This window comes from Macrobrachium rosenbergii, chromosome 1, assembly GCF_040412425.1.
Source record: "Macrobrachium rosenbergii isolate ZJJX-2024 chromosome 1, ASM4041242v1, whole genome shotgun sequence".
Classification (NCBI taxonomy): Eukaryota; Metazoa; Arthropoda; class Malacostraca; order Decapoda; family Palaemonidae; genus Macrobrachium; species Macrobrachium rosenbergii.
In genome coordinates this window covers 5,071,683-5,081,402 of record NC_089741.1, presented here as the reverse complement: position 1 = coordinate 5,081,402, position 9,720 = coordinate 5,071,683, and positions in this window count along the sequence as shown.

Below are 9,720 nucleotides of genomic sequence, written 5' to 3'. Positions count from 1 at the left end.
TGGTAAGATTGGCAGCTACTGAACCAACAATCTCTTTAAAGATCCAACTTTGAAATTATCGCAGAAATAAATTTCATATCCAAGAGCTTATCAGTTACACCCACGAAATACTTAATATAAAAACGCGCGCGTCCTGGAATTGATTCCTTTCTGAGCACTTGTGATGAATATTTTAATCTCTTCTGATTTTAGTTTTCTGTAAAAGAAAACTATCGTGACAACTTTGTCTGTCCGTCCGCACTTTTTCTGTCAGCCCTCAGGTCTTAAAAACTACTGATGCAAATTGGTATACTGATCATCCACCCTCCAATCATCAAACATACCAAATTGCAGCCCTTTAAGCTCAGTAGTTTTTATTCTATTTAAGGTTAAAGTTAGCCTTAATCGTACTTCTGGTACCGCTACATGTACCAACGACACAGGCCACTGCCGGGCCGTGGCTAAGTTTCATGGGCCGCAGCTGAAAGTTTCATACAGCATCATACGCTGTAAGGAGACTCGATTGCACCGAAGAAACTTCGGCGCAATTTTTAATTGTTTTTTCTGTAAAGAATCAGGACGTCTGAAAGCTTTAGCTTCGAGATGCTTAGCCATGTCAACTTTTTGGGCAATGACTCCTTGAATCACATTGAAAGTTATTCATGAAATGCTGGCCACTACTGTGTGCAGGTTTTTCTTAAAAGAGTTGGAAACTACGTATTACAACTAATTAAGCTTAATTCAGAGCTTAAATACTTAGACGGTATTACTTTGGTGTGTGTCTGATATAACGCTTACATTTTATACCATACGTCAGAAACATTTACTAGACTGTCACCCACCACTTGACATCCACTGGAAGCTGGCATGCAACAGCGTTTCTCGATGGCTGCTTCCTTTTCCTGATAGAGCTTTGGGAAGGGACGCGAGTTTAGTCCGTTGATCCTCATGATGCTAATTCCCTTTTCATCACGCTCAACGAACTTAGCAGTCCTCTTCTGACTCATTTGCCACCATCGCCTCTCGACGAATGAGTGCGATGTCCAGCAACCAGTTGATTCTCATTTAGTTCTTTGATCAGTTCATCAAGAACACCAATCTATGTCTGCTCTCCCACTAATGTTTGTCAAAGAATTGGCCACTTTCTTAAAACATCATCCGTAGGTTTCCTGGCTTCAGGGGTTTTTGGAGCAATGATTCTTCTTCGATGCGCCAAATGACAGAAATGAGCATAAATGAGTAAATGCAGATATTTTGTACTATTTGCTCTTTCGTCTCAGTGAATGACAGATTTTCACAATGATTCAACCCGTCCTTTTACAATATTTTTGAATGGAAATATTTTTTCAATCAGTTCCGCAACAAACAAACACTACGTAGATTTCACAGTAATTCTAATTTTGTGGGAGTTTTGTTTTGCTTGGTAATAACAAGTGATATTTCGTAAGAAGACACATCTTTTGCTGGTTGGAGTAGTAATTTTAAAATCTGATAACTAACACTTGAAATTATATAACGAGCAGTAGATACACAAACCAGTGCAAATATAATTTTAAAATCTTATAATGATCTCATGAACGCATTTAGAAAGCAGTATATTCACAAACAAAACCATGAGAGAAAGTGGTCTTCGCCATTTATGTTGCTGGTTAACTCATTGGGAAACGTCACATAACGTGTCCTTGAAAGAGTAACTGAGGTATCACTGAATCGTAGACTTAATTTGCCTTGTTCAAACAATGGATGTAGCCTCCTGCAGAGACAAGCAAGACAAATCCCTAATTACGAGAACCTCCAGCCCAGTTCACAGTCTGTATACAATTACTTCCTAATAATAAAATGGACAACTAAGTATGGTTATGTCTACACATCATATACTTACGTAAGCATACATTATAGAGGAACGAGTAGGCATGTACTCCGACGTGTAATGAGGCATACATAGGCTATATACCAACATTATAAGCAATGAACTATGAGAAAAGGAAAGTGTTAACGATAATATAGTAGAACATACAAAGCACCATGAATTTTTGTAAACATTTGCATGCAACAATCCTTGTGTAGAAAATAAAGTGTTGTATTAAATCAAACTCTCATATCTGTAATTTCTCCGGACAAAGGTCGTTTACCAAAAATCAAATAACGAAGTTACTTTTGTCATGTGATCATTAACTATGATTGAACTAGAAGTTGTCTGACAACGACCAACTGACGCCGGGCATCCAGCGCAGGACCTTAGAGGTTAATATATTTTTATATTCCAGCGTCGCTTGTTGGAAGTTCCGCTAAACTTCGAAGTGAGGACGATATTCATTTCATTCCCATTTATGTCAAGATTATTAGGTAGCGATGAATAAAACTGAACACATTCTGTAGCCTAAGAGTCAAATTTCATGAATTCTCAGAATACTAAATCGCGAATTTTTTTTCTTTTTGTAAATCAGGCAATTAGATATCATCAGTGAAAGGTTATATTAGATGCTCGGCCTGTTTGAAATGACTCTGAAGTGCTGCACCTTTTGTGCTTTTCATACCTCAACTAATTCTGTGTACTACTGTAAGTCTACCAGATGACAAAAAAAGAAGAGAGAGAGAAAAAAAAGAACACGTATTTTAAGTTTAGTAGATTCTAATGAGAAACGAACGGGTTGTCCATTTTCATTTATCTTCGCGTTTTGACATGAGCACGTTCATACACAGCTGTACCTTTTAATTCGTCCAGTCTGTGTTTTTTTCTTTTTTATTTCACAGACTTTTATGATCATTATTTTTTCAATGCTTTAGACCTAGACATCATTAAAGAGATCTGGCGCTTGTACATATTTATGCCGAAAATAATATAAGAAAGAAATTAACAAAGGAAAGCTTTCAGGATTTTAAAATTACTTGAAAAATAATTTGGGTTTTGGATAAACCTACGTTACATTGGCTACTGTCATCGTTGATTTTATGATGGGACATGGCGAATATACAAAACATGCTCCTCTATCGTGGTAAGAGTCTTTCGTCGGAAGTTTTACTTTTCAAAGGCGACTGAGAAAAGATACCTTCTCAGCAGAGAGTAGATTTCTAGTTACCATCCGAATAATTAATTGAACAGAGGTCCAAGATATGAACAATTTTACTTTTTTTTTTTTTTTTACAGATATACACTTTCAAATAAATATGAAGATTTACTTGTGAGACTCTGCTTTAATTTACTCAACACTGAGAAAAAACAAATAAAAAATCAAGGAACAGCGTAGGCGCAACAGAGCAACTTTTTTTTTTTTTTTTTTTATCTAAATGGCTTTGTATGTACGATGACGAACGCTGTTAAAACATGTTGCAGCCTTTCATTTCAAAAGAAATGAATTTCACAGCAGGGTGTGAGCAAAAAAAATTTTTTGTAGAAAATCGGTTGTCGATGAATTATCTATCATCTGGCACCTTTAACTAGCAGGTGAATAAAGCTGGCCAGATTAAGTCCAGTGATGAAAACAATAATGCACTGGGTTGTAGTTAAGGGATATTTGATAAGGGTTTCGCTGAATCCCTGAACTGACGAGTTTCCAACGGGTAGTCAGACACTGCAGTGAAAGCGTTGCAAGTGACAAGCAAGGGTTTCAATGTGTAGCGCCAGACTACGATGAATCATTGAACGAAATGAGAAAGTTCCAATAAAAGTACACACGATTTGCAAAGTGGAAATTCTTACTAAGAACTGCTCACTAACTTTTAGTTTTCTGTCCGTCCGCACTTTTTCGATCTGCACTTTTTCTGTCCGAACTTTTTCTCTCCGCCCTCAGACCTTAAAAACTACAGAGGCTAAAGGGCTGCAAATTGATATGTTGATCATCCACTCTCCAATCATCAAACATACCAAAGTGCAGACCTCTAACCTCAGTAGTTTTTATTTTATTTAAGGTTAAAGGTAGCCACAATCTTGCGTCTGGCAACGATATAGGGTAGGCCCACACTGGCTTGTGGTTAAAGTTTCATGAGCCGCGGCTCATGCAGCATTATACGTAGACCGCCGATAGATAGACCTATTTTCGGTGGCCTTCAATATACGCTGTACAAAAAACTCGGTTGCGTCGAAGCAAATTGGGCGCATTTTTTACTTGTGTATTTTCATGTTCATTTTTATTTTGGTCATCGACACCGGTGTGTGTTAAGATATAAAGTAACACTGATGTTGCAAATGTTAGTTTTTACCTGATGTATAAAATGTTACCCATAACACTCTTCATGTGATCACTGAAACTGTCAGCTTGTGGTTATCACAAGGTACAACAGTTAGAAATCTTATTTTCAATGTACAGGTCTGCACAGTTCAAGGGAAATATGAACCGAATACACGTCATGACTTTGATAATTGCTCTGAAACTGTGACGTTAAGTCAGAATTGGGTAGAGGAAAGTGGCAGTAACACAAAGACCAGAGGGAACTAAAAACTTTTTATACATACATATGTATATATATATATATATATATATATATATATATATATATATATATATATATATATATATATATGCATGTATGTATATACATACATACACATACACACACACACACACACACACACACATATATATATATATATATATATATATATATATATATATATATAATCATAGGCATGCATATATAAAAGTTTTTACTTCCCTTTCTGCTTTATTTTTATATAAATAAATAATTATGCACATATATGTTTACATACAAATACACACACACACACACATATATATATATATATATATATATATATATATATATATATATATATATATATATATATATATATATATATATATATATATATACATATACTCATACACACACACGCATATATATGTACATGTATACATATATTTGCGTATAATTATATATATACAGTGTATATATACATACATATATATATATATATATATATATATATATATATATATATATATATATATATATATATTCTGTATATATTTATACACAAATAGATCGAAGAGGAGCTAAAAACTTTTTATAGCTGCATACGTATGATTAAATGAATATATATATATATATATATATATATATATATATATATACATATATATATATGTATACATACATGCATATATATATATATATATATATATATATATATATATATATATATATATATATATATATATATATATGTATGTACGTATAAAAGTTTTTAGTTCCACTCTGGTCTTTTTTGTTACTGCCACTTTCCTCTACCCAATTTTGACTTAAACGTCACAGATTCATAGCAGTTATCAAAGTCATGACGTGTATTCGGTTCTTACTTCCCCTAAATTGTACTGACCTGCACATTGATAGTATATATATATACTGTATACATATATATATATATATATATATATATATATATATATATATATAATTATATATTATATATATACTGTATATATATATTGATAATATATATATATTATATATATTGATAATATATATATATATATATATATATATATATATATATATATATTATATATACATTGATAATATATATATATATATATATATATATATATATATATATATATATATATTATATATATATATATATATATATATATATATATATATATATATATATATATATATATATATATATATATATATATATATATATATATATATATATATATATATATAGGCTACTCTGCTGGTCTTATTTACCTGATACCGATGTACTCAAAATCCAAAATGACGTTTTAAACATCATGAATAGGTTCGAATCTTCCAGGGGAGTTGAGGTTTTAGTTTTCTGAAAAGAAAACCATTGTGCTGACTTTGTCTGTCCGTCCACACTTTTTTCTGTCCGTCCTCAGATCTAAAAATGAGTGACGATATCGAGAAGTTACGAGGTCGTTGTGCTTGTTACAAACAAACAATCACATACTTACGCACACACACACACGCACACACTATATATCTATTTACATACATATATATATATATATATATATATATATATATATATACAGTATGTATATATATATATATATAATTTTTTATATATATATATATATATATATATATATATATATATATATATATATATATATATATATATATATATATATATATATACAGTATATGTATGTGTGTGAGTGTGTGAAAGGGGAGAAAAGCAGGCCAAAGGATGGAAAGATGGTAGTTAATTAATGTCAACAAAACTTAGGCTGCGGCCGTGTTGGAGTATTAGTTATAACCTTTACAAATATTAAGAACGAGTTCGGGAATACACCAGGGTTGGAGTAATTGTATTTGTAATTTAACTCAAATGTAATTAATTACAAGTTTTGGTAATCCTAATTGTAAATCTAATTCTTTACTTCTCTCTAATGGTAATTGTAATTGCAATTGAATTTTTCAAATAATAACTTTATTTCTAGTTGTAATTGAGTCGCGTTTTTATAAAATGAATTATGATGACACCATATGTATAAATAGTGCTATGACAGATTTATATACTGAACACTGAGGCGGGGGTGGGGAGGGGCGGTTTCTCTGAAGTAAAACATGTTGTGTGAAAGTTTTTCTACAGTTTGATTTTTTAAAGTTTGAGTTTTGTATTTCAGTTTTATTTTCTTATAGGCAAATCATAGGATGAGAAGTATTTATGCTAACGTTGATTTCCTCGTGAGGCTCAAATCTTAAAAATGTGTTTCTTTTGTATTTGTACTGAAGCTTCTACAAGTCACAACTTTCAATTGTTGCGTGAATTGATTCTAAAAGGAGACCAAACTCACGGATACTTTCTTTTTTGCAACATTCTGCATTTTGTCTGTGTTTTCCGTGGGAATAAATGGGTGTAGGGCATATAATTGTGCAACAAATACGATATATGCATTTGTAACTGTGATTAAAATTTTGAATGACTAAAAGTGAGTAACTATAGTCATAATTGTGTTTGGTATTTTTTCCACCCTTGTAATTGTAGTTGTAATTGTAATTTGAAAATAGGACAGGTAATTATAACTGTAACTGTAAATGACAAAAACATAAGTAATTTTACTATTAATACGTCGGTATTGTTGAACTTTCTTCCTCATCTTTTAGACACTTTACCAGAAATAGTGGAGGGTGTACCTTTTTCCAGAATAATTGCAGACTGTAACCATGAAACTAAACTGAAGCAGAAGAAATTCCACGAGGTGCATCTGGCAACTACTACCCGCACACATGGATAAGGCCAACCCCATTGCTTTGGGGTTGCCGTGTGACCTACGCCCACAGAAGCAAAATAGTTTTACCTGCACTTACATTCTGCTCAAATAATCTCCTGTTTTTTCTTTTTCTCTTTTTTTTGAGCTTGTTTATGCGACTGTGCAACATACAGTGTAAGGTCCGTGGTCAAGACCGCTGCAAACCTACACGACTTGGCCACAATAAGCTGTAGGTCCCGTTGCTAGGTAACCAGTTGGTTCTTAACCACGTAAAAATAAGTCTAATCCTTCGGGCCAGCCCTAGGAGAGCTGTTAACCAGCTCAGTGGTCTGGTTAAACTAAGATATACTTAATTTGGCCACAGTCAGCAACGTACGTTGGTGCTACGCCATATTCGCCAATTTCCCATTAGCAATGGGATGAAGACGGTTCTAATTAAGTTATTAACTTCGAAAGATTCTAGAAACAACCATATTTCCAACAATTTAATAACTAAGCCTCTGCATCAGTCTGCAAGCCTGTCTGGCTCTCTAGAAGCAGCACAGGGTGTCATTTGATCATGAATGAGATACTGACGTACTATAATTTAGCATTTGCAGAAAAAAAAAATGGCCACAGGAATCCCAATCGCTCAAACGTAAGTTTGGGTCTTACTAGATAATTAACCGATGACTAGACGACGTCACTAAGAACATCATCTTCGGTTGCAGACTTCAAAGTGGTTATTCTATCTATAGGTTATCAGCCTCAAAATAACAAATTTTATTCCTTGGTCTGTTGTGTATTGTATTTCATGAACTTCTTATAAACTAGATGTTACAGTCTGTTTTGAACTCAAACTGACTTGTAATTTTGTTCCCCATAAATTCTCGAACGTAACGCTACCTAAGATTTTCTAATTAACATTTAACATGACTAACTGTATCAACTATGATGCAAAGTTACTTTAAAATTCCGTTCAAATAATGTTCACGAGAGAGAGAGAGAGAGAGAGAGAGAGAGAGAGAGAGAGAGAGAGAGAGAGAGAAGTATCCTGAAATAGAGCCTGGAAAATGAAAGTAATTATCTTGAATATTTGTCCTTTAACAGAAATTTTTAACAGTCATTTAGGCATTTATTACCTCTGCAGCTAATGACATCTTGTATTTCTGATTATATTAATATTCACTATGCAAATCAAAGGTTATCTTGGAAAAGTCCATTATCGGAAACAAAATGCTTTTCCTACTCTTACGTTCGCCGGAAGAGAGAGTGGAAGCAAACTTCGCCTGCCCTCTGCCTTTCTCACATTCTTGTACAGGGACGACTTTCAGATGAGTGACTGGTGACCGTCTGATGGTACGCTGGGAACGCAAACCAGTTTTCTTCTTCAGATGTAGCTTGCGAAATCCCGTTTACCTTACAGGATGTTGTCCAACAGACCTATGAGGAAAACTGTGACCACTACGGGCTTCCGCAAAAGCTGCTATTCGGGTCCATTGGAAAGCACTTGGAGTCTGAGTGGGACTCTTCAAGAATCATGATGCGATCCTTACAGCGCCAGAGAGAGAAAGGGCAAATTCACTACAGACGGCCAAGGCGATCCTCTTTACCAAGGTTAAACTCGCTACCATTTTGTAAATAAAAAAGGACATTCTCATGTGATCATAAAAACACATCACACGTGTTTTTATTAGAAATACGGTTGGTTGAGTATGGTGAAGAGTTGAAATCACATTTTTAGGAGGCTCTTCAAATCTCCTTAAATATATTTTCAGAGTATTGGAGTCATGTTTAGACTTATTTCCTGGAAACACACGCACGCACACACACATATATACATATATACATATTGTTTTTTCCTCTCTTCTGTTTCACTTGTGACATTTCCCCTCAGAAGTGGTGGCTCCTGAAAGCGTTGATTTCCGATTCTCAGCTAGTTCTTTGAGACAGATGTTAACCAAATTATCTTCCCTCCCGGCTTCGATTAACCGCACTCGGATATAATGTATTTTTAGAGTTACTAGAGTTACTACACAAGAGAGGAAATTACGTTGCTTCACCCACTTGAAGGTGTGTTAACACATGCTCGGTTTAGAACTGGGAACAGAAGACAGTGTTTGCCAGAGCTGTAGATGCCTTATATGAATTAGCACTTGATGAAATATATATATATATATATATATATATATATATATATATATATAGATATATATATATATATATATATCTATATATATATATATATATATATATATTATATATATATATATATATATCTATATATATATATATATATATATATATATATATATATATATATATATATATATATATCTATATACACACACATATATATATATATATATATATATATGTATATATATATATATATATATATATATATATATATATATACATATATATATATATATATATATATATATATATATATATATATATATATATATATATATATATATATATATATATATATATATATATATATATATATATATATATATATATATATATATATACATACATACATACAGTATACACATCAAAACGGAAA